The sequence below is a fragment of the Euprymna scolopes genome, chromosome 21 (genome assembly GCF_053919585.1).
Source record: "Euprymna scolopes isolate OS-2025 chromosome 21, ASM5391958v1, whole genome shotgun sequence".
Lineage (NCBI taxonomy): Eukaryota > Metazoa > Mollusca > Cephalopoda > Sepiida > Sepiolidae > Euprymna > Euprymna scolopes.
This window is the reverse complement of record NC_136502.1, coordinates 40,691,123-40,718,368: the sequence shown is the minus strand read 5'-3', so window position 1 is coordinate 40,718,368 and position 27,246 is coordinate 40,691,123. Positions and strand designations below refer to the sequence as shown.

General features: G+C 31.4%; 1 protein-coding gene across 1 annotated transcript in view; it reads left to right on the top strand.

The window, feature by feature from the left end:
* LOC145242152 (sideroflexin-1-like) overlaps positions 1-27,246 on the top strand; it is an 86,928-nt gene that overhangs the window by 23,382 nt on the left and 36,300 nt on the right. The window lies entirely within an intron of this gene.

The window sequence follows — 27,246 nt, the reverse complement described above, 5'->3', positions numbered from 1 at the left end:
TGCTGGGTGACCATTATCTATTAAACAGACCTAGTATAGAATTTGACACACACACACACATATATATATATATATATATGTAGTTGCCTGTTTAGCCGCACGGATGAGCTGTTATACAGCGAAACAGTACTGTATGTGGATGACTATATATATATATATATATATATATATATATATATATATATAAAATGAAAATTACAATTGAATTTACCAAAATGATCCAAGATGGTAAAATTAAAGTAAATTATAAATATTAAAGAATTAATATTTATAAAATTATCTCAGCCAGATATAAAAGCTCGATAAAATCAAATAGGGAATAGAGCTTATAATATGAGCAAACAGTTAATGAAATATGTTAAAAAACACTTTGAAATGAGTTAAAAACATATTTAATCTAAAAAGGAAACACTAGATAAATGGATAGTCCTTAATCCGCAGAGTTTCGAAGAAATACTCTCCTTCTCATCAGAGGGTAGGAATTAGCAAAATGCGGGATCGGATTTTGCATGTAGAAGTATTTGATGAAACAAGTAAGTCAAAGATCTTACTTGAAAACAAAAAAAAGTGAAGCAGAGGGAATATGGTAAAGAAAAAGGTGATTACACATGAATGGGTAGTCTGGTGGAAGATAAAAAAAATCCAGTGACGGTAAAATCCAAATGTAAAACTTCAGGAAAGTTAAAAGAATTTCCATTTGTACAAGTAAAATCCAAGGAAATCCCGTGATTGGAAGAAGATGGTCCATAATAATCCAAAGGCAGAAATCCATAGAATAATTCACAAAAATGTGTACAAGGAAAAAAATAATATTAATAAAAGAAAAATAAGATGTGCTTTTCACTCTACTTCCAAGACATAACTATAAATAAAAAAAATCTGGGAAGAGAAAGGAAAGAGAGAAAAAAAAAATGATAAAGTTAAATATAAAATAAAGGGAAACAAAAGTCAATATGACCCAGACAGGAAATGTTACAGGCGCGAAAATATATATAGGGCAAAATAATACAGGTCAACTGAAATGTACAGGTCATCACTTAAAAAAAATGTCAGCAAGAGTAAAAATAAAAAGGAAAATAAAAATAAATAAATAAATATATAATATAAAATAAAATAAGAATAAAAATAAAAATTATTTAAGGGGAGAAGATGGATTGTATCTGCAATTTCAGGAACAAAAAATTATATTATATGTTTTATGTATTATATTTTATTTTTTATTATATTTTATTTTTTATTTATTTATTTATTCTTTATTTTCTATTTATTTATTATATATTTATTTATTTATTTTTATTGTAAAATGCTCTTATGGTTGTCAACGGGTTAAAATAGATTTATTGATAAGAAAATTGCGTTAAAATAACTTAAACGTAATACGGAAATGAACAATGTAAAAAAAAATGCAGAAAGTATTAACAATTGTTTATTTAGATAATTTAAACGCGAAAAAAAAAAAAACAATTGGGATGCTGAAAACGTACACAGTAAAACAATGTTTTATTGTCGCATTGAATATTTATTTATAAATATGTTTTTTTAATTTGTATTACAAATAAATAATCAACGGGACAATAAAGCGTATTGTTTTTACTGTGTACGATTTCAGCGTCCCAATTTTTTTTTTTTTTTTTTGCGTTTAATTTATCCAAATAAACAATTGTTAATACTTTCTACTTTCTTTTTTTTTTTTTTTTGCATCATCTATTTCAGTATTACATTTAAGTTATATGTTATAGGTTTATGTTTATGTACGCATGCGCAACCGGAAGTCGTAAACCGGACGTTGGGTTACAACACCCGTTACAAGGTCATTTGAATTTTATGATATATATATATATATATATCTCTATATATATCATATATATATATATATATATATATATATATGTATATATATAGTGATAAGTAGTAAGATTGTACATCTAAAAGCAAAAATGCATACTAGAATTGTCTGCAAGACCCATGGCATAGTGGATAAAGTGTTAGGTAAAATTAAGTTGTAAGTTAAATTCTTCTGGAGGTTGAAAGTTCAATCCTCAGTATAATTGCGAAATATTTAAGATTTCTATTTGGTTATGGCTGATGAAATGAGAGCATGCTACCCCCATGGATTAAATAAAGGATTCTATTTGAAATTATGTGCAGATTCACGAGTTTGACAGAAAGATTCCTGAGTTCAACAAAATACGTCTGGAGAAGGTGGGAGGTTACATTGACTGAAACATTGGGAAAATAACACTTAATTGTGCTAAATGAGAACAGACGACATTCACGTCTATTCTGTTTTGTATGGCACCAAGAAAAAGAACAAATTCCCTCTCCCCAGAAGTTGAATGATTTTGTTAACTTCTGTTTTACTGAGATCATCTGTTGATCACTAGGTGTAACTTAAACTTTTCCATTCAAATTTACAGCCTTGATTACTTTATAGCAGTACTAATAGTTGTGATAGACAATTCTCATCTGCTGATGTAATAAGATATTTTGAGCATTGATGTATTTATAACATGTTGGGTGTCCATGTGTTTTAGTCTGGGGATGGCCTTTGTGCTATTGTTTAGTCTGTACATAAATGGATATGATATACAGCATAAGTAGATCACCAAAGTTAAGCAATGTTGAGTCTGGTCAGAACCAGATGGGTGACTATTTAAGAATACCAGGCGTTGTATGTAGGAAGATGCCAAAACTTCTAGCAGTTCTTGCATCCCATCTGACCTCCAGCTGTCTTGGCTGTTCTGCTGCTGGATCAGTCTGGTTGGGACGAAAGTGGAGGCTGGTTCTACACAAACCAGTATCACTTTAAACAAACATCCAGCATGTATCATCCATCATCCCTATTCTGATGGACAAATAATTCTTTTACAAGTGAGTTTGTCAGACAGTGTTTAATAGTTATATCTATATTTAATAGTTCATGACTTTCTTCTGAGAACGTATGGTCCTCCAGCCAAGGCTAAATATAATTTGACCGCAAGATATGTGTGTGTTCTGACTGACAATAATTCAGACAACCGGTTGTGTCTCTCTCCTGTACTTGTGTTCTCACTTATATAGCCAATACCTAGTATGTAATTTTTTCTGATTGATTGAAGGCCAATGTTTGTAACTAATCAGAATTATGTATTTAACCAATCAAAATCTAGTATTTTACAGAATTTTTTTTTTTTTTTTTTTTTTTTTTTTTTTGCTCGAAAAAATTCTACAAGTACTGTCTCTCTTCTGAGGAGTAAAATTGGAATAGTTGTATTGATCAATACTTATAAGAAAATTACATAATTTTTCTCGAAATTTCCTTACTAGTTTTTATAACAAAACACACTCCTTTGTTCTTTCTTTGCTTTTTTTTTTATTTCTGGGTTGACTCTCTTGTGATTCATTCAGAAATGCAAACTTAGACCTGCATGATACTATCAACGTCCCCCAACCCAAAAAAGTGTTAGGAAGTGATAACTAAAAGACGAAATAAGTTTATCAGTAGAACAAAGTGATAGGAAATATGGTTAGTAAAAAGACAATCACGAGGAAGTTGTTCACCAAGGTACACAAAGACCGTTTGAAATAGGATTGTTAATCAGCATCTGGCAGGTGACTGGACAAATAATCAAACGTACATGACATTATATTTAGAAACAGTTTTAGGAGTGGTAGTGAATTTTGTGATACTTTTTGACAGGGACAGTTAAAGGCACATTGTGACTCTGAGCAACTGGGGACATGAATTGATCCACTGACCGATGAACATTATCTCGATAGATGACTAAGAGATGGATGCTAGTGTTTAGAGGGTCGTTTTCTGCAATGGTGGTGCACACACACCCAGAACCCAACTAACCTCCACAGAATGTGTTTTCTATGTTTTCTCTTGCATTGTTTATTTTTTTATACTTGTGAACCAGTGCTTGCCTCCTTGGCAGTTGCCAATTTGAGAGACAATGACACTGCCAGATGAGCAGATAAAAGTGAAGAAATTCATGGCACATAATGCTGGGATCAGCGATTGATGCTGAACGAGGGAGCACATGGTTGCACACATCATTGTCGATTAGTTAAAATAGATATTTAATAACTCTGAGAGCTTGCCAATACTCATGTAGCACAAATGGGGATAGAGTTGAAGCATACTGGAGAGGGATACCTACAGGTGAAAAGAAGAAAAATTTTAAATAGATGATCAGAAAGTTTTTCATCAGTCGACAGATAACGAAAAAGTGGTACATTAGTTGACGAGAAAGAGGAAGATTAAAAATACTTGTTTTAAAAGTAATCTCTTTGATGTATTTTCCTTGATTTATCAATTAAATTAGGTTTTGTTGTTTGATGAGTTATTTAAGAATTTAAATAAAAGTAAAAAAAAAAAAAGACTATATAGTAAGTTTATATGTCCATAGATAAACAGCTTATGATTCACAAATGGTCTTGTTGAGTGGCCTATCTCAAAATCACAGCAATATATATATATATATATATATATATAAAAATGAAAATTACAATTGAATTTACCAAAATGATCCAAGATGGTAAAATTAAAGTAAATTATAAATATTAAAGAATTAATATTTATAAACTTAGCCAGATATACTCAGCCAGATATAAAAGCTCGATAATACCAAATAGGAAATAGAGCTTATAATATGAGCAAACAGTTAATGAAATATGTTAAACACTTTGAAATGAGTTAAAAACGTATTTAATTTGAAAAGGAAACACTAGGTAAATGGATAGTCCTTAATTTTATCTTCTTCCACCAGACTATCCATTAATGTGTAATCACCTTTTTCTTTACCATATTCCCTCTGCTTAACTTATTTTGTTTTCAAGTAAGATCTTTGACTTATTTGTTGTTTCATCAAATACTTCTGCATGCAAAATCCGATCCTGCATTTTGCTAATTCCTACCCTCTGATGAGAAGAAGAGTATTTCTTCGATACTCCGCGGATTAAGGACTATCCATTTACCTAGTGTTTCCTTTTCAAATTAAATATGTTTCAGAGTGTCTTTTAACATATTTCATTAACTGTTTGCTCATATATATATATATATATATATATATATATATATATATATATATTCCTACAAAGTGAATATTGTGGTTCAATTGGGTTTCTGTGGATGACAGATGGGCCTTTGAGCCTTAAGATAATTTTTTTTCACCTCGAACAAGGCGTATTAGTACTTGGACTGCTAATTAGGATCATGTCTAGAAAGGACTATGTGGGAGTTGGGTCACAAGGTGTCTGTTCGCATTACATTTAAACTTCTGCATGCTAGTACAGTCAGAGAAACAAGGAGGAAGAAACTATGAAAGTATCTAAGGACCTCAATTGTTAAAGTGTTGGATTTTGCTACTTGATCGGGTTAGTCAGGAGTACGTGTGTCAAGGGGGAACAAGTGCTATGAGTTCATCAGAGCACATTTCAACAAAGTACTTGTTAAACAGGCACAGGGATGCAACATTCTGACAATGGGACAAGGGTTGGAGCTGAGCTGATAATACGAGGCCTATTACATTGGAGACTCTTTTTTGGACCCTGTCTAAAAGGGAGAGACTAGTAGCAGATGTATCAGCCCAGCTAATGAACTCTTTGTGTTTGATTGGATGATATTTTCAGAATTATTTGTTATTCAGTAGAAAAAAAAAGTATCATTGTAATTTCTCAGTAAAACATTGTTACTTATTTTAAACTGGTTTTGTTAAAGACTATGTGATCCTGACACTTAGTCACAGTGTTGGAATCAAAAACCAAATTCTGATAAGTACAAAAAGCAGACAATTACTGTATGTGCAATAAATGTACACAAATACAGGTTCACTTTTGTTTCATTCCTGGGGAATGCCTGTATTTATTTCTCTCCCACCGCAAGAAGTGCGAAATTAAGGTCAGAATGTGAGATTGAAAAATCAGCGTCCCAGAGGAGGAGCACCCTGACCTTGCAAAAAATGCCTGTACAGTCCCATCGACATTTCCCAGCAAAGGCATGTCAGGTGATTAGCAATAAATTAACCCTCTTCCTAAAGAGAGAAGGCAAAGCCTGGGAGGGTGGACCTCCTAGAACTGCACAGAATCAGCATTACACAGGGGACAGATGGTCTGCAGGAATGATCTAATCTGTTGATTTTGAGGCAAAGGAAAAAATCCTCCGGTTGAAAAAAATTTCTGGGAAATGCCATATGTGCTTCAAAGAGATTAGAATGTCATCATACTTACACCCTCTTCCATTGAATCAATGCTACATACATTTTGGGCTCCACTCCAAATATTTAATATTATAAAATGTAAAAAAACAAACAAACAAAAGAAATAATGTTAAGGATTGAAGGTAAAGGGATGCAGTTCCTTATTCAATCCTGGGCAATGTGGGATCTTCTAGTGACCCCTCTCCCATGAAAAAAAAACAAAACAAAACGAACATCACTTATGGATTAGTTAATCAAATCCATATTTCTTTCTAAAATTCAATGAGATTTGATACAAATATGCCTGACTTGTCCAAGGTTCATTCAAGGATATTTCTTTCTTTATGTATCACGTTCCAAAGCCACTCGAGGATAGGGTTTAATGAAATGAAATGACTATCAGTCGAAAGATGAGGAACACTATGGAAGTAGATACAGCATTATAATTAGTAACAAAATACAGTACAGTATATAATACACATGTATATAATCAAATAACATTATAAATAACACCATAAGGGGGACAAATACCATAACCAGAGGCTGGAAAAACATCTTATTCCACATTGTAACCTGAAAAAAAACGTATCCTATGGCCACTGTATCGCGAGGTTCTACTGTACTAAGATTGATGAATGGTATAAACTGAGTTTTGACTACTTTTGTAGTAAAACTACGATTGAAGTTTATTTCTACTAAATAGAGTTGGATTGAAGAAAGTATTTTGAGTTTGTTTAATGATTCCATGAGTGACATTTTCATAGAAGTCACCTTATTAACATTTCAGAGATGAAGCCAATTGATTTTAAATAAATATGGATTCAATCTATAATATTGCCAAATATACATATACAAGGTGGAACGATAAAACTGTCGCTCTAAAGTAAACGACACTACAGCTTTATTTTAAAGCTTTTATTGAAAAAATCAACTCCGGTAACTTGATTATGTAGTAGAGCTGAAATCTATTCAATGTAGCTGCCTTCAGCCTCAATCACTACCTCAATACAGGTCTGGAACTGGGAACATGCCTTTTTCCACAAGCGCCTGCAGGAGCTTGCCAAATACTTGTTGGATAGTGGCAATCAAGTTGGTTTTGGTGTTGTGGAAGGTCATGTTGGTGATGTTTTCGGTGTATGACCAAACAAAGTAGTTCACCGGGTTCAGGGAAGGCAATGAGAAAAGGGGACAAAGTCGTAGCACTCCTTCTGAAGCCAAGTCTGGGTCTCCTTGAACTTTAGGGCCAACGTGGAGTCCTGCTGCCGCACATAGGGTCTGTTAGCCGCCCCCTGATTGCACCAAGGGATCACCACACTCTTCAGCACATCCAGGTACACTTTGGTGTTGATTTTTAAGCCGACGTTGAAGATGTAATGTTGCATGATGTGACCCTCACTTGAAACCACACCAAAAACCATAACGAGGGCCGGAAACTTTGTTTTCATTACCTTGGGCACGTCCCTGTTATTTGTGACAATCTGGCAATGGTTCTCACTGTTGCGTACCTGGTTCTGGCTAAGTTCTTTTTGTCTGTAAAGAACCAGAGCATGTTTGGCTTCTTGGGATGCTTCAGTTTGTTAAGCAACCTGATGGATTTGATTAGGCTGAGGTCCTTTGTCTGGTGCCTGTAGGACCTACAATTCAAGTCCTCCTTCACACATGCATTCACAGTTGTGTGTGAGATGCCTAAATCTTTGGCAATCTGCCGAATATGCCACTAGGGAGTTGCATCAATGATTGCTCTGATCTTTTTGATGAACTTATTGGTCCAGGTCTTCCCGGCGGTGTCCTCAGCCTTGAACTTTCACTTCACCACCTCCAGAAGGTTGTCTGATGCATTGAGCTGTGCCCTCAAGCATTGAACCGTTCAGATTTGTATCTTGAGGATGCTAGCAATGGTCCTGATGTCATAACTTGGATCGGTAGAGACCATGAGTTGTACAGCGGCACATCTCCGATCTCACTCGTTGAACATTGTATCACTTTTGCACATGATAGAAGGCTCCTATCACTCACATCACAACTGGCCAGCTAATAGGTGGTCTGCAACAAAAAAAAACATGTTTTCATCAAATGGAAATAGAATCATGTTGTCTTTTCTAGGGCAACAATTTCATCGTTCCATCCTATATATATATATATATATATATATATATATATATATATATATAGATGTAATAGAATACAATTGGTGAAAATTCGATCGTAATGAATAGATCTTCATACACTCGTGGTCTTCAACATGTATTGCCTATGATGCAGTCTATGTATCCGTCCAACCAAATTCCAAATCGCACTATTCGTGTAAGATGCAACACTGCCAGTATCACAGCGATTCTTATGAAAATGACCCTTTGTTGGTTTGATCATATTCTTCATCTGTAAGTTGTTAGCCTCAGTCACACAATATTCAGATGTGCTTATTATTCATTTTTAACAATAAAACAAAGGCTGTTGGGTATTTATGGCTGAAAATTGGTGAACAAGTCTATTCCTACAAAATATAGTTGGATTTTTGTAGACAAGTTTATTTCTTCAAAATATAGTTGGATTTAATTTTTAATAGAAATTTCTCCCAACAAATCATGAAGCCACTTGATGTAAGGAGCTAAAAGAAAAAAATATATACACCAGGTCAAGATCAAAAAATAACCAACAATAAGTGTTATATGGATAGATTCCAACCCCCAAAACAGCAATTCTTTCCTTTTTGTCAGAAACATTGTTCATGGAATGGAATGTGAGGACTAAAGAACAAAATAAGGGAAGTGAGAGTTACAAGACTGCTGAAAGTAAACACAAAGTCCATTTTCTAATTATGTATTTTATTAATGATTCTATATGTGGCATTTGGGGGGGGGGTTACGAGTGGGGGTAGATAAAAGCATAAAAATTAACCTTTTTTTTCTACTTAACTGTAGAAAGTCTATGGTTCCTGATAAGAGACCCTGCAGAGTTGGTGATTAAAAAAAAAAACAACAACAACAAAAAAGAAAACTGATTCTTTCAATTTTTTGTACATAAAACAAAAAAGAGTGAATGGACATTATCAATGGGGTTAGTAGGTTATCACATTAGCAATTGTTACGTAAATATGTTGCTGACCCCTTTTCTCACTTTGGTTAGGTGAAATCCACTTTTAAATTCTTTACCACATTTACTTCAAGCTTAATATGCGTCTTAAAAAGTAGGTACAATTGATAGTGGCTATCATGAACCAAAATGTTATTTCCATTAGTTGTGATGTTATAAATATGAGTACATCCGGGTCTTTCCTCCTCACAAGAATCTTTTTAGCTGGTGTAAACTATAAATACCAACTGGTAGAGCAGCCTGGGAAAGAGATCGAAAATATACACCAAAAGCCTCATGCTTAAGTATATTATCATACCTGTTCAGTAAGATGATGTACTAGATTATTACTTGAATACACTGTAGCTAAAACCATCAGACTACTTCAAGCAAATTTATCCCTTTTGCAGGACATATCAACCAAAATTTTATTTTCAATATTAACTATCCCAAACCAAAATTTTTTTTTTCATTTTTTTCCTGGGCGAGAGTCCAAAGCTAAGGTGCACTTTTCGACTGCCAGCAAGCAAGACTCTATCTGCCAAAAACAATGGTCTTTTATTAAAACCCTAATTCTTACCTCCCTCTCTCTGAGATTAGCATTTCCTCCCTTTTCTTTTACCTCCTCTTTCTTCTGAATCTCTTTTTCCTTTGTTTTCTTTCTTCTTTTGTGATAAAGAAATCTGTTTTTCCCTTTTTCTTTCTTTCCCCTCTGAACTCAGCTCCTCTCTCTCTCTCTCTTTCTCTCTCTCTCTCGCTCTTGTCATCCAAGTTATTTCTTATCTGTGAGGTGGTTTCCTGCATGACGCAAAACACCTGGCTTATTTTGAAGATTTTGTGTACGTTAATCCAGACACTGTGTCGCCCAAATGTCGATTTTACTTTAAGAAATTAACTTTTCTCCATGATATCTCAACAAAAACATATTCTATCATTTCTCTGGGAATATGAGATTTTTTTTTGGCCTGGTGTCAACACCCCCTACCACACCTAACCCTTAGCCCATAAACAAGGTAATTTGAAACTGCCCGGCATGCACTTGAAAATAGTGTTATAAAAGTATATACACACACACACACACACACACACACACACACACACACACACACACACACACACGCACGCTTCAAACAACCCCACACCCAATCACTCGTGGGGTGGGGGGAAAAGAAGTAGCTTTTCAAGACTAACTGCCCTATCTGATGATTCAAATGAAAAAGGACCTGATTCTCTTTACCAGTTAGTCACGGCTGCTTTCTGTGCAAATGATGTCACGGCCAGGATATTGCTTTATTTTTTATCTTAAATGGAAAATTCCACTCTTTCTAATTTTTAATTTTACATGAAAATTTCTTGTATTATCATAATCTTAGACACCTGCATCTGATATTATTAATGTTAATTACTGTTTGTAACTGCATATGCTACTGGTAACAAAGATGTCCCTCAAGTCAGATAAAGTATGTACTGAAAGGGAAAAAAGTGAACTGAAAGTTCTTCAGACACAATTCAAAAGAATTGGTTATACAGAATGAAGTATTGATTTTTTTAGGATGAATCAAAAACGTTTATGATACATATGAAACATACATTAATTATTTTGATTCAACACAAAAAGGTCACCAGAAAATTTTTGAAACTTAAAAAAAGTATAGATCAGCAGAGAAATTCTGTTCAATGTTTGCTTAAATGAAAAAATGCTGCCTAAATACACCAAAAACAATGGTCTTTTATTAAAATCCTAATTCTGACGTCCATCTCTCTGAGATCCATCCATATAATATATGTATATGAAGGGAGTTAAATTTTGTAAATTATGGTTTACAACATTAATTGTTCATACACAAGGAATACAAGATAAAGTTAATTAGTTCTATAAATAAATTCTGAATAAGTCAATGTTTGTGTGTTATAGAAATCAATATTAACAGAATATTCAAATTTCAATAAGAATTAATTTTTTCAAGGAATCTAAAGATGCCATTGAAATTTTTATTTCAATCTTACCTGGGGTCACTAGTGGTAATTATTGGTTGGGTTAATAAAATAAGTGAAATACTAAAACATAAAAAAATGAAATTCATTTTTGGTAAATAGATTTCTTTGTTTTTATAAAACGAAATATAATTAAACAAAGAATATATTTTTAAGAAAAATATTTTTAAAAGAAGATTTAAATATATAAATAATTGGCGCTTCTACACTATTGGGACAAGATTTTGTAGTTGATAAATAGTTTTCAGATAAAAAAAAAAAAAACAACTGATTTTTTTGTCAATTTTCATAAGTTACAATGGTAGCTTCCAAATTATGCAGTCGGAATTACCTGAATATTACTGAATTATTAAAAAAAAAAAAAAATAACCTTAAACGTGGTAGCAGGTGAAAAATATTACTGTCATCTTGTTTAAATCGAAATCGAAAATAACCTTCCTTTTGAACTCTACTGTGTCTTATGATCGTTTTTATCAAATTCTATTTTTTTTTTACTTTAATAAATAATTCTCTGTTATCGATTTTCGTAATTTTTGGATATAATCATCTTAAAAATAAGAAGAATACGTAGATACCATTGTTTTCATGTGAAATTCAGTATTACGATTTCTGAAATTTCATCCTAATAGTGTAGAAGCGCCAAATAATTATTTTTATTGGCATTTTTAAGATTTGAAATAATCAAATTAAAAAAAAGTGAAATTATCCAATATTAATTAAATACATCTGCCCTTTTGTAGCTAGAGAATTTTTTGTTTTTTCATACAAAACCTTTGAATGCATTCAGTTTTTAAGCAATACTTATATAGGATTTCTTTTTCTAAATAAGACTTCCAGCATGTTTATTGTTTTATTTTTTATATATAGTATTGGTTAAGTTAAACTTATGTAATGTTGATATCTGACATCAAAAAAAAAATTATTCTTTTAGTCTTTACTTAGAAATTTTCTTTTTTTTTTTTTCTTTTTTTTTAGGTAAATTCATGCTAGGAACAAGTAAAGAAAACTTTCATAGTTATCTGCAAGATTTTTTATGGCGTTGGCAAATTAAGTAAATTGGGGGGTATTCTTTATTGGATATGTTTTTTTAATGATGTATAATAAAAAACATTTCAAAGTAAAAACTTTTTATGTAAATTTAAAAAATATATTTTATTATATAAAACCATTCTGGAAAAAAAACCCCGCAAAGTACCAACTAAATAAGTATGTTTTGATTATATTTTTTTTAAAAATACAACCATTCAGAAAAAAGTATTTAAAGTAAAGACTATTTTTTAATGTAAAGTTTAAGGCGCTAGTTTGAAGGACAGGTTTTATCTAGGGAAGATAACTAAAAACTCTTCATTTTCACTAATTATCTTTGAAAACTATTTTCATTAATAATTAATTTTCTACCTTATCGCTTTCTGTAATTTTTGGATATTTTCATTACTGTGACATGACATACCATTCGTTTTACTTGAAATTCAATATTTTGATTAATGAAAAGGTTTTGAAGGCAATTAGTGAAAATTGTGTTTTTAAGTTATCTCCCCTAGATAAAAACCGCCATTCAAACTAGCGCCATTTTTGCTAAATAGAAAGTGGATGTTCAAATTAAATCAGTTTATTGAACTTAACGGTAATATTTGCATCGATGACAATAACAAATAGCCCGTTACTGTTGAAATTAAATTTTTTCCATATGTTTGTGTGTGTTTTTTTTTATTATTACTTGACCTCATATTGCAAAAGGTATTTTGAGGGGACATTTCTGTCAAGACAAAAATTATAAACATAACATTATTTGGACTTATTTTCAACCAGCAATATATCTACACATGAGATGAATACCACAAGTATTATATAGACTCTGTTATATTAATCTAGAGTGCCTATTAAATCAAAATTGACTGAGATAAATGTCACAAAAACTATTTACATTAAGTTTTACGTCATACTCATAAAAAAATTGCTTGATTGTAAATGTCATTTATTGCAACTTTTAGCACCCATAAAAAATATTTACTTTTCATATAGAAATAAATCTCCAAATTGAAACAGGTTACATTCTAAACTTGTGTCCCAATTAATAGATTGTTTCGATTCAAAATATGAAGTGCAGTAATAAAAATAATGTACCCCAATTAATAGATTGTTCCAATTAAAAATATGAAATGCAGTATAAAAAATAATCTGTCCTAATTATAGGTTATTCCAATTAAAAATATGAAATCCTGTCTCAAAAATAATCTGTCCCAATTAATAGATTGTTCCAGATAAAAATATGAAATCCTGTCTCAAAAATAATCTATTCAAATTAATAGGTTGTTCCAATTAAAAATATGAAATGCAATAACAAAAATAATCTATTTAAAGTAATAGGTTGTTCCAATTAAAAATATGAAATGCAGTATCAAAAAAAAATCTGTCTGAATTAATAGGTTGTTCCAATTAAAAATATGAAATGCAGTATCAAAAATAATCTGCCCTAATTAATAGATTGTTCCAAATAAAAATATGAAATCCTGTCTCAAAAATAATCTGTCCCAATTAATAGGTTGTTCAATTAAAAATATGAAATGCAGTAACAAAAATAATCTGTTCAAATTAATAGGTTGTTCCAAATAAAAATATGAAATCCTGTCTCAAAAATAATCTGTTCAAATTAATAGGTTGTTCCAATTAAATATATGAAATGCAGTAACAAAAATAATCTGTTCAAATTAATAGGTTGTTCCAATTAAATATATGAAATGCAGTAACAAAAATAATCTGTTCAAATTAATAGGTTGTTCCAATTAAAAATATGAAATGCAGTAACAAAAATAATCTGTTCAAATTAATAGGTTGTTCCAATTAAAAATATGAAATGCAGTAACAAAAATAATCTGTTCAAATTAATAGGTTGTTCCAATTAAAAATATGGAATGCAGTAACAAAAATAATCTGTTCAAATTAATAGGTTGTTCCAATTAAAAATATGAAATGTAGTAACAAAAATAATCTGTTCAAATTAATAGGTTGTTTCAATTAAAAATATGAAATGCAGTAACAAAAATAATCTGTTCAAATTAATAGGTTGTTCCAATTAAAAATATGAAATTCAGTATCAAAAATAATCTGCCCTAATTAATAGATTGTTCCAAATAAAAATATGAAATCCTGTCTCAAAAATAATCTGTTCAAATTAATAGGTTGTTCCAATTAAAAATATGAAATGCAGTAACAAAAATAATCTGTTCAAATTAATAGGTTGTTCCAATTAAAAATATGAAATGCAGTAACAAAAATAATCTGTTCAAATTAATAGGTTGTTCCAATTAAAAATATGAAATGCAGTATCAAAAATAATCTGCCCTAATTAATAGATTGTTCCAAATAAAAATATGAAATCCTGTCTCAAAAATAATCTGTTCAAATTAATAGGTTGTTCCAAATAAAAATATGAAATCCTGTCTCAAAAATAATCTGTTCAAATTAATAGGTTGTTCCAATTAAATATATGAAATGCAGTAACAAAAATAATCTGTTCAAATTAATAGGTTGTTCCAATTAAAAATATGAAATGCAGTAACAAAAATAATCTGTTCAAATTAATAATTTGTTCCAATTAAAAATATGAAATGCAGTATCAAAAATAATCTGCCCTAATTAATAGATTGTTCCAAATAAAAATATGAAATCCTGTCTCAAAAATAATCTGTTCAAATTAATAGGTTGTTCCAAATAAAAATATGAAATCCTGTCTCAAAAATAATCTGTTCAAATTAATAGGTTGTTCCAATTAAATATATGAAATGCAGTAACAAAAATAATCTGTTCAAATTAATAGGTTGTTCCAATTAAATATATGAAATGCAGTAACAAAAATAATCTGTTCAAATTAATAGGTTGTTCCAATTAAAAATATGAAATGCAGTAACAAAAATAATCTGTTCAAATTAATAGGTTGTTCCAATTAAAAATATGAAATGCAGTAACAAAAATAATCTGTTCAAATTAATAGGTTGTTCCAATTAAAAATATGAAATGCAGTAACAAAAATAATCTGTTCAAATTAATAGGTTGTTCCAATTAAAAATATGAAATGCAGTAACAAACATAATGTGTTCTAATTACAAATAATTCCAGTTAGATTTGTACCATTTTTTTTTTTTAAATCGCTTCAGACAAAACATGAAACCACTTGATGTAAGGAGTTAAAAATAGTCTCTCAAGTTAAAAACTAACCAATAAAAAATATTAGATGGATAGATTCTGGCTCAGAAAACAGCAATTCTTTCTTCTTTGTCAACGACATCATTCAAAGATTGTGAGAACCAACGAAAAAAACAAGGGGAGCAGTTATGAGGAATTTGGAGATTTACCTGTATAATATATACAGTGTTTGGAAAATTGATTTTTTTCTCTAAATGGTCTCCGGTTTGTACAGATATTTATTTACCTGTATTTGGTCTGTTGTATTCTGCCACCTGCAATAAGAAAAGCCAACATCTGCAGGATGCTGACCATGTGCACCATGTTGGTTATCAATAGAATCTCTTCCGATCATGACGCTTTTATATTTGGTTGGTGTCATGTCTCTCTTGGACAGGGTGAAAAAAATAATTTCTAACCTAATAGGTCCTTCCCTGTATGCCAAGCTGCAGCGACGCAGTGTTGCATTCCTGTATTTGTTTTACAAGTACTTCTATGGAATGTGCTCCAATGAACTTAATGCACTTCAATGTAAACATTCCCAAGCCATCCGACTAGTAACAAAATCCACCTTCTTCAATGTAGTGGTTTCTAGATACCAGGAGATTTTTTACTCTAATTGTCTATTTTCTCGGATCGCTAGTTTTGGAATTCTGTTTCCCCAACTGTACTAACATGCAGGAATTTAAATGTAATGTATACAAACATCTTGCTGCCCAACTCCATGCTCAGGTTTACTCCTTATAAATACGACTTCAACAACCCTTTAAACTTCAGTGGAAATATGCCTTATTTGAGGCAAAGAAAACGTCTTTTATTTATTTACTAGCAGAGGGGTACCCGGCGTTGCCCAGGTGTGGAGAGATGGTGTAGAAAGGAACCCATGAAACAGCAGTAGGTAGCCTGGGTGGAGAAGGAAAAAAAATGGTACTAGGCAAGCAGTGTACGCGAACCTGTAACGCGAAGGAAGAAAAGAAGGTAAAAAGAAAAAACTAACCTCTTAGCTGATGTGTTCATTGTGAAACTGGAAGTTGCAAGCGTTGGAATTAACAGTAGTCAATCAAAAGGAGACGGTGACTTGCAAAAATGTCGATGAAAAAAGCGACCTCTCCTTGTAAAAAATAGGCGAGTTGAGGGTTTTTGGTTAATTTTTCGATATTTGTCGTCTGAGAGACCGAACTTTAAAACAATACCGATTTCATCACATTCCAACGCGGTCTATCGAAAGTTTTGCGAGACATACAAACACACACACACATTTTGCCTTTTATATAATACACCAGCGGGAGTACCAGACGTTGCCAATGTGTTTGGAAGTGTGTGGGTTGGAGGGGGAGATAAAGCAAAATGGAAACTAAGGAATAAGCGAAGTAATAACCCTGTTTAAATATTATAAAAAAATGATGTTCAACCTAAAAGAATCAGAAAAACAAAAACAAAAAAAACAAACAGCAAACGCGATGGAATCCCCCCCCAAAAAAAAAAAACGTGTAAGCGAACGATGTTAAAACTTCTTTAAAAAAATCGGAAAAACAAAAACAAAAAAAAACAGCGAACATGATGGGAAAAAGAAAGAAAAAAACGAAAAAATGGCATAAATAACCCCGTTTCAATATTAAAATTTTAAAAATCAAAAAAAAATTTATCTGATACCTCAGATCGAACCTGTAATCTAAAGATAACAACGCTGCCACTTTGACTATTGTGCCATGACCACGTGAGCGAATTTGTCTTGGTTTTTATACTATTTAAACTAATTCAAGTACACAATGTCTTTTGCGCATGCATATTTGGCTAGACAGAAGGAACGATTTTTTGCTACCCCTCCCTGTAGAAAAATGTCCTGTTGAGGGTGAAGGAATTAATGTTTTTAGCCAATTTTTTGATATTTGTCGTCTGAAGGTTCGAGCTTCAAAATGATACCTATCTGGTGAAAATCCGTCGACCGTGTGGAAAGTTTTTGCAAGACATACAAACACACACCACACACACACACACACACACACACATATTTTGCTTTTTATATAATAGAACACTAGCAGGGGACTCGGCATTGCTTGGGTGTGTAGAGGTGGTGCAGTAAGGATATTGAGCAAGGAGAGGCGTAAAAAAAAAAAGAGAAAGAAAAAGCGAACGGAAAAAAATCACATAAATAACCTTGTTTAAATGTTAAAACTTTCAACAACAACAAAAAATTTTTTTAAAAACAATCCAGTGTTGCCTGAGTGTGTCAAGAAAAGAAAAAATCAAAACAACAACCAGGTGGAGAGAGGTGTTAAAAAAGAAAAAAGTGATGGCTCGAACCCATAACGCGAAGGAGGGAAAAAAAAAGACGTGACGTCTTAGTCAGTGTCTCCATCACACGACCGGAAGTCAAGAGCGTCAAAATTAAGCATAGTCAATTGAAAAAAAAAAAAAATGACAACACAAAAACCGACCCCCTCCTTGTAGAAAATTGCCCAGTGGAGGGTGAAGGAATTAATGTTTTTGGCCAATTTTTCAATATTCATTGGCCGAAGGATTGAGCTTGAAATTGATACTGGTTTGGTCACGTTCTGACGCGTCTGTCGGAAGTTTTTGGCAGACATACAAACATACACACACACACACGCACACACATTTTGCCTTTTCTATATATAACTAGCGAGGGGTACCTAGCGTTGCCCCGGGTGTTTGGGAAGGTTAAAAAAAAAAAGTAAGTATGAGGATCGAACCCGAACCGTTGAGGCAAAGTTGTGAAAAAAAAAAAAAGTGCGACGTTAACCATTGCCCCACGCGACATGCTTACGGTAACGTGTTTGAATTTATTTAATTACTTGGATTTAGCAGGTGCTCGTTTTAATGAGTTAATGAGGTCAAGTTTGACTGCGGGATTACATTTACTGCTGAACGTTTTTTTTTGTTTTTTTTTTTCCCCCCAAGATGTTATAGGAAAAAGACTAACCCACATGCAGCGAGCGACAAATGTTGAATATTTATCTTCCTGAAATCGAGCAAATTAAATAGACAGGCGAGCTTCGTTGTTAAGTGTGAGATGTTACGATTTCTATGTGATATAAAAAGTTTTAAAAAGTTGTGAACCGACCGACCGCTTCTCTGAAAGAAGCCTTTTGTAGACACACAGAAAAAGTGAACACACATACATACATACATACATTTTCGCTTTTATATTTATAGAATATATTTTTCTTTTTATAACATTTTGTAAATATCCTACGGCGTCACATGTGTGTGATTTTTTTTCTTCAAGAGATTACAGGAATTGTTTTTGTGGGGTATTAAATTTGACATTATATGAATTTTGCTGTTGCATATTTCTCCCAGCAACAAACAAATCCTCTTACGAGTTATTCTGATCACTTGTTTGCATATTAAAGGTCATGTAAATGTGTAATATTTTTGTTTCTTAAGTGACAGAGGAATTTTAGTTTTTTTAAATTTTTTTTTTTATTATTCAATTTTCTTATCATTTTGTTCTAGACAGGGATGGGGCATCCTACCAGATGCCAAACATTCAGCCGCTATCTCATACATTCCAACCGAGATCTTCTTTTTAAGATTCTAACAATCCCTTTATTTGTATCTATCTTGCACTTGGTTAACTGAATATATTTCCCAGGTAGTTTCAAAAATTCTTTTTCAGGAGTCCGGTTGCCTCTAGGATTATTGGGAGAATGGAGATCTTCCTAAGATTCCAGTTTCTTTTCATGTCGTACATAAGACTTTGGTATTTTGTTATCTTCTTCCTCTCAGCTCTGTTTAACTCGGCATCATTACGGACACTAACTTCTACTAAGGTTGCTTCTTTTTTTCTCCTTCTTGTCCCATATCATTATGTCAGGTCTAATAGCCCCATTCTCTTGGTGCGTAGTTGTAGGTATTGCAGAGTCATGGTCATATATATGCGCTGGTTTATTGCGATATCACAACCAGGACTGTGACATCGGTAGTAGGGTGGATTGAGTCAAAAATAAATGGGGGGGGGGATATCAAATAAGTCTATGTGGAAAGAGTTGAGTATCGGTATGCTGAGTAGTGACATCACAAATTAGATTTATTGTATTGCCACGGCAGGACATTTTCAAGAATGAGAGTAATAACCTCCCCTGCTCCTCCTCTTCCTTCTCCAAAATAAAGAGCTAATGCTTGAGAGGATGTCCTCCTCAAACCAAACAGATACAGCACTTTGATAATATTATGGACTATTTAGATTACTGTTCTCATCTTGGATGCTATTCTCACAAGTCACGTACATAAAAAAAAAACAAGTCGCAACCTTATTTCATTTTGTTTACATTCAAACTTTATCAAAATGACACCCCATCATACACATACAAATAAATGAGAAATCACGAGTTTAAATTGAACTGAATTTCACTATATTTACCTGTTTTCATACTTTAAACTAGACTGGTTTGTGATTCCTAATTCTTATTAAATTTGTTTCTGGGTTTTCATGTATGGCAGGAAGAGGACGTTGTCTCTGGAAGAGTTAACTACTCCCTCTTCCTTTATTTATGACTAGCATGAACACCCGGCATTGCCCAGATGGATATGAAATTCGGTTTGGATAGAGCTGCTATACTAAGTACTAAGAATATTGAGCAACCCCCAGAAAAGAACGGAAGAAATTTTGGCAGCCTATGCACTGGACCCCCCCCCCCTAAAAAAAAGAAAATAAATGAATCAAAACAACTTTTCTTTCAATCAAAATAGCAGCGAGTGCCTGTGTAAAAAGAAGAAAAAAATTAGCAGCAGTAGACAGGCTCGAACCTGAAACACGAAAGAGGAAAAGAAGGGGGAAAAGCTAACGCGCTAGCTGTCACGGCCACAGCAACTTATAAAGTCATGACCCTTCAAAATAATGTTTTTTAAACATACAGTTTGCTATGCATACGTGACTTGCAAAAATCTCGACGCAAGAAATGATCCAGTTGACCGCCACAGAATTAATCTTTTTTTTCTAATTTTCACCTATTATGCATCCGAGAGATCGGTCTTTCAGATAGTACCAGTTTCGACCCGGTCCGATGCAGCTGAGGAAAGTTTTAGTGAGATATACAAACATACATTACATTCACACACACCCACACACCCACTCACACACACACTAACAGACAAGTGAGATTTATACTATAGAAGAAGAAAATTAACAGTAATAATATTAACATACCTATGACAAACCAAACATCTCTCAAGTGTCTTATACAAAGTTTCATATAATTCCATCGGCCATTTTTTGAGCTTATAAGTGTTTGTTTTTCTGCAACCATGTTGAGGTGAATAATTTCAAGAAATAAAGAAAAAAAATGTTTATATTTTCTTTACTAGCAAAACAAAATGTTGCTCTTTTTAAAATTCACAATCTGGACACTGCACACATGTTGCATTGAAAATAATGTGTTGAACACAATGCAGAAATGTATCACGAACTGATAACTGAAGCTTACAATGAACAAGTGAACAGCCATGCATTTTGGGAGAATTATGCATTTATAAAAAGAAATATAATATTTTATTTACATACAAATTTCCAAAAAATAAACGAGATATCACAAGTTGAAATTAAAGCGAATTTCACTTTAATTTACCTGTTTTTAGAACTTACTTGTAATACTTATTCTTATTAAATTTGTTTTCAGTTTTCGTGAGTGTCAGAAAGAGGACTTTGCCTCTGGGAGGGTTAGCTACTCATTCTTTCTTTAAGACTAATTTATGTAACTTGCAGAATTATATACATAAATATGATAAATATTCAATTTTATTTGTGTTCCAGCTTATTAAGAAGACCACAAAGTGGCAACAAAGTTCAGATAAAGATACTAAGACAATCACAAAGTAGAATCCAACGTGGAGAGAAAACTCTTTTATCTATGTTTCTCTTAAGTTTAAATGACACCTGATAACCTTCCTATATCTTTATCGACAAGTATAAGGTAGATAAGTAAAGACATACTTAAAATAATCTATTATTATAAAGGGCAGTAGTTGTCAGTGTGTATGTGTGTTTGTACTTTCAGCTAAAACTCTAAAACTACAAAATAAACAACCAGAAAGTTGGTATTTTCTTGATCAGCTTTGCCCCGGATGAATAATATCTAAAAATTTAGAAAGAATGTTCATTCTTTGATTCTAAACTAGCACAGATTCTGTCAAGGGGAGGGGGTGTTGTACTAACTAAAGAAGAAATAACTCAGATTTTTTTTTTTTCTCTTATGCCGACTCCTTCTTCAAACAATCTATAAAAGTATAAAAGTGTATGCATGTGTGTGTGTGTCTGGACAGAGGAATTCGTTGGACAGAGAAGAAAGAGGAATAGGAAAACCGAGAGACAAAGAAAAAGAGAGAGTTGTTCTGATGAACGTCAGGTAGCCCTGCTAGTAATATTTCTATCTAAATGAATAAATGTGAAAGTTTAGTTTAATTTATTTTTAAAAATTTATCTGAACTATACTAAACAGGTTACTGCTATTCAAAGCATTAACACCACATATTTTGAAATCTATATATATAAACACCACATATTTTGAAATCTATATATATAAACACCACATATTTTGAAATCTATATATATAAACACCACATATTTTGAAATCTATATATATAAACACCACATATTTTGAAATCTATATATATAAACACCACATATTTTGAAATCTATATATATAAACACCACATATTTTGAAATCTATATATATAAACACCACATATTTTGAAATCTATATATATAAACACCACATATTTTGAAATCTATATATATAAACACCACATATTTTGAAATCTATATATATATATAAACACCACATATTTTGAAATCTATATATATATAAACACCACATATTTTGAAATCTATATATATAAACACCACATATTTTGAAATCTATATATATAAACACCACATATTTTGAAATCTATATATATAAACACCACATATTTTGAAATCTATATATATAAACACCACATATTTTGAAATCTATATATATATATAAACACCACATATTTTGAAATCTATATATATATAAACACCACATATTTTGAAATCTATATATATAAACACCACATATTTTGAAATATATATATATAAACACCACATATTTTGAAATCTATATATATATATATATATATATATATATAAACACCACATATTTTGAAATCCATATATATATAAACACCACATATTTTGAAATCTATATATATATAAACACCACATATTTTGATATATATATATATATATATATATATATATATATATATATATATATATAAACACCACATATTTTGAAATATATATATATATATAAGCACCACATATTTTGAAATATATATATATAAACACCACATATTTTGAAATATATATATATAAACACCACATATTTTGAAATCTATATATATATAAACACCACATATTTTTAAATCTATATATATAAACACCACATATTTTGAAATATATATATATAAATATCACATATTTTGAAATCTATATATATATAAACACCACATATTTTGAAATCTATATATATATAAACACCACATATTTTGAAATCTATATATATATAAACACCACATATTTTGAAATATATACATATAAACACCACATATTTTGAAATCTATATATATAAACACCACATATTTTGAAATCTATATATATAAACACCACATATTTTGAAATCTATATATATAAACACCACATATTTTGAAATCTATATATATATATAAACACCACATATTTTGAAATCTATATATATATAAACACCACATATTTTGAAATCTATATATATAAACACCACATATTTTGAAATCTATATATATAAACACCACATATTTTGAAATCTATATATATAAACACCACATATTTTGAAATCTATATATATAAACACCACATATTTTGAAATCTATATATATATATAAACACCACATATTTTGAAATCTATATATATATAAACACCACATATTTTGAAATCTATATATATAAACACCACATATTTTGAAATATATATATATAAACACCACATATTTTGAAATCTATATATATATATATATATATATATATATAAACACCACATATTTTGAAATCCATATATATATAAACACCACATATTTTGAAATCTATATATATATAAACACCACATATTTTGATATATATATATATATATATATATATATATATATATATATAAACACCACATATTTTGAAATATATATATATATATAAGCACCACATATTTTGAAATATATATATATAAACACCACATATTTTGAAATATATATATATAAACACCACATATTTTGAAATCTATATATATATAAACACCACATATTTTTAAATCTATATATATAAACACCACATATTTTGAAATATATATATATAAATATCACATATTTTGAAATCTATATATATATAAACACCACATATTTTGAAATCTATATATATATAAACACCACATATTTTGAAATCTATATATATATAAACACCACATATTTTGAAATATATACATATAAACACCACATATTTTGAAATCTATATATATAAACACCACATATTTTGAAATCTATATATATAAACACCACATATTTTGAAATCTATATATATAAACACCACATATTTTGAAATCTATATATATAAACACCACATATTTTGAAATCTATATAAAAGGCAAAAGTGGTATGCACATTTTTGTATGTCCAGCAAAGAAAATGACTTACTGCTTCCTTTCTATTAGTACCTATATATTGTTCCTATTTACTTGCCTCCCCATGAAAGCAGAGTTAGACACATGGTTGATTTTTAATATGGGGCATCCAGCTCCTCAAAAAGGAACACTCTGGATAGGAACAAAAATAAAAATTGTCTCAGTCATGAAGGACTTCTCCACCGACCAAGGACAGAAAAGGTGAAGTGTAGTATCAAACAGATACTACACTGTGATCTTGGCCTAAAGGCCAAGAAATTCAATGACAAAATTGCTAGAAAAAAATGACCACACACAATCATTCGTGTGAATTGATTTTTTCTTTCTTTTCCTGTCTTAATTAAAAAAGATAAATTTGTATTAAAATTAACAAAATGGTAATATTTATTGATATGAATAAATGCTAAATTTTTGTCTTGTGTTTACAACAAACTTATGAATGAAATTTTTATTACCTAACATTTTGCAAAGTGATAGGGAATTGGCAAAAACCATTTCTATTATTTAGTTGTACACGTTTCGATTGATGTAACCTCTGACCAGGTGTATCTTGTTGAATTCTGGTATCTTTCTGTTAAACTCTGGAATCTAGACGAAATTTCAAACAGAAACATTTATTTAATCAACTAGAGTCGCATGCTCTTGTTTTGTCAGCCATGACTGTGTAGAAGTCCTGAAGCACTTGGTAAAATTTAGTTGTAAGTTACACTCTTCTGGAGGTTGAAGGTTCAATTCTTGGTGCATCGACATTAAAATATAACTGCGAAATACTTAAAGCTCAGTTATGGCTGACGTGTGTTAGATGTAGTGAATAATTTTGATCAAGTAATTTGTCAAATGTTGAAGCTTCAATGAATCCAAGCCCAGAGAAACAAGATGTTCAGAATATAGTAGTATCTGATGGAGAGTTTTTGTTTGACAAAGAATCCAGACTGATAATGATGTAAATTCTTCATATATTCAGTTTCAAAATAAACGTGGGGGTACCTGGCATTACCCAGGTGTGTGGAGATGTAGTAAAGTTGGGGATAAAAAAGTGGTAGTAGCAGGAGGGGGATCAAAACAACAGTAGGCAGTTTGGGTGAAAAGAGGTGTTAAAAACAAAAAAAAAAGTGGTAATAGGTAGGCAAGCTCGAACCTCTAATGTGAAGAAAAAAAAAAGTAACATCTTAGCCGATGTCTTCATCATGCAATTAGAAGTCAAAAGCGTTGAAATTAAGCGTAGTCAATCCAATGGTGACAATGACTTGCTAAAATGCTGGCGAAAAAAGCGATCTCCCTCCTTGTACAAAACTGGTGAAGTAATGAATGTTTTTGGCCAATTTGTTGACTGAAGGATCGAACTTGAAAACAATCTTGCGTGCGCCTAAAGTTTTTGCCAGACATACAAACACACATACACACATTTTGCCTTTTATATATTAGACTAGTGTTAGTGGTAGTAAGAAGGCAGGCTTGAACACGTGACGCGAAGGCGGAAAAGAAAGTGAAAGAAAAGCTGACATCTTACCGCTACGCTAAGACGTCAAAGGAAGTGAAAGTATTCAAATTTAGCGATGTCAATGAAAAGGTTGACTTGCAGAAGTGAATGAGTTCATGCAGGCGCAGGAATAAACGTCTTTTGGCTGTTTTATTTATTTGTTTTCCAACGATGTTGGGAAAAACCAATTTGCCCCCAAAAAGGGAGAACTCTGGCAGTGTCCAAATGAATAGCAATTGTCTGATATGAAAGGTCTCCTCCACATTAATCAAAGCTGATTGCCTTTCTGGACGTCCCGGCCAGAAAATCAGGGAGTTGCATCAATCAGTTTCGCTTTATTTATACGAGAAAGACAAACAAACACAGGGAACCAGGGATTTATTTAAAAGTCAATCCAAATAAATGTAGAGACGGCATCTGTTCGCAAATCTAAGATATTATAATCTACAAAGTATAAGGAAAGTTCTAAATAAATGTAACCTCGTCGAGAACCCCACGAAAAAAAGCCTTTCGTGGACATACAAAAACGCGCGCGGCTGTTTTGCCTTTTATATATATATAGAAGATGGTTAAAGGTCTTGCTAAGTAATACCAAGACAGCCTTAGCATTGTTATTAATTTAAATTTTGTATGTTTCCCCGTGTAAAGCAATCTAGAAGTAGGGAGAGGCAGCGTGATGATTCTAAAGAATAAAGTGTTTCAGGAAACGATGACTGATACAATTCATTTCTTCCATGCTTTCACCAATTCTGGGCGTGAAAACCTGTTTCCGAAAGCCACAGGTGCTGTTTTCTGATTTATTAAGCATGTCCGCACATGCTCAACGCATGGTGGGCAAAAGAGGCATTCAGGCTTGTTGTTGGTGAGATGATTAATAATTTTGTGAATATCTACTAAATCAGTTGCTCGATGCCAAAGTTTTCATGAATCTGACCCAAGGTGTCTGATGGAGGCTATTTGCTTGATTGCACATCTTTGAACAGTCTGTGTTCTGAGAAAGATGGAGGTTCTACACTGATTATGTGAATTCTAAGTGTGATTGGTCTCGGTCTCCTTCAGAATTGATTGTAGAATAAAATGAATTTTATGCAAATAATTATTTAACTTGACTACTTCCTACTGCTGACTAGATCTGCTTGTTTATATAGCATTTTTTTTTTTTTTTTTTTTTTTTTTTTTTTTTTTTTTTTTTTTTTTTTTTAGTCCATCTTTGTGGAAATTGATTCTACTACAACAGATGTATTGTAAATCATACATCGGATTTTATAAAATGTTTAGCTAAGAGAAAGGGCTCCAAAAGAAATAGGCTTGCATCTTCAAAATAGTAACGTCTTCAATCTGGATAGTAACTTTTTTTTTTTTTTTTTTTTTTGTTCAAAGATAAACAACCTATGATGCTTGAATGGTCATATTAGGTGGTGATATATATATATTCCAGCTGAGGAGTTCAGTTTGATTTCTGTAGATCTCTGAGACAAATGGGCTATTAATGAATGTGTAATTATTTTTGAAGAACTCAAAAAAATTAAGTAAAATAAAATATATTTGTGCAAATAACAGAGTGAAAGAGAGAGAGAAAAAAAATAGGTCAGTCTAAATCAAATATCAATGTTAGATGAATTGTTATTTTGGTTTGACTTTGAAA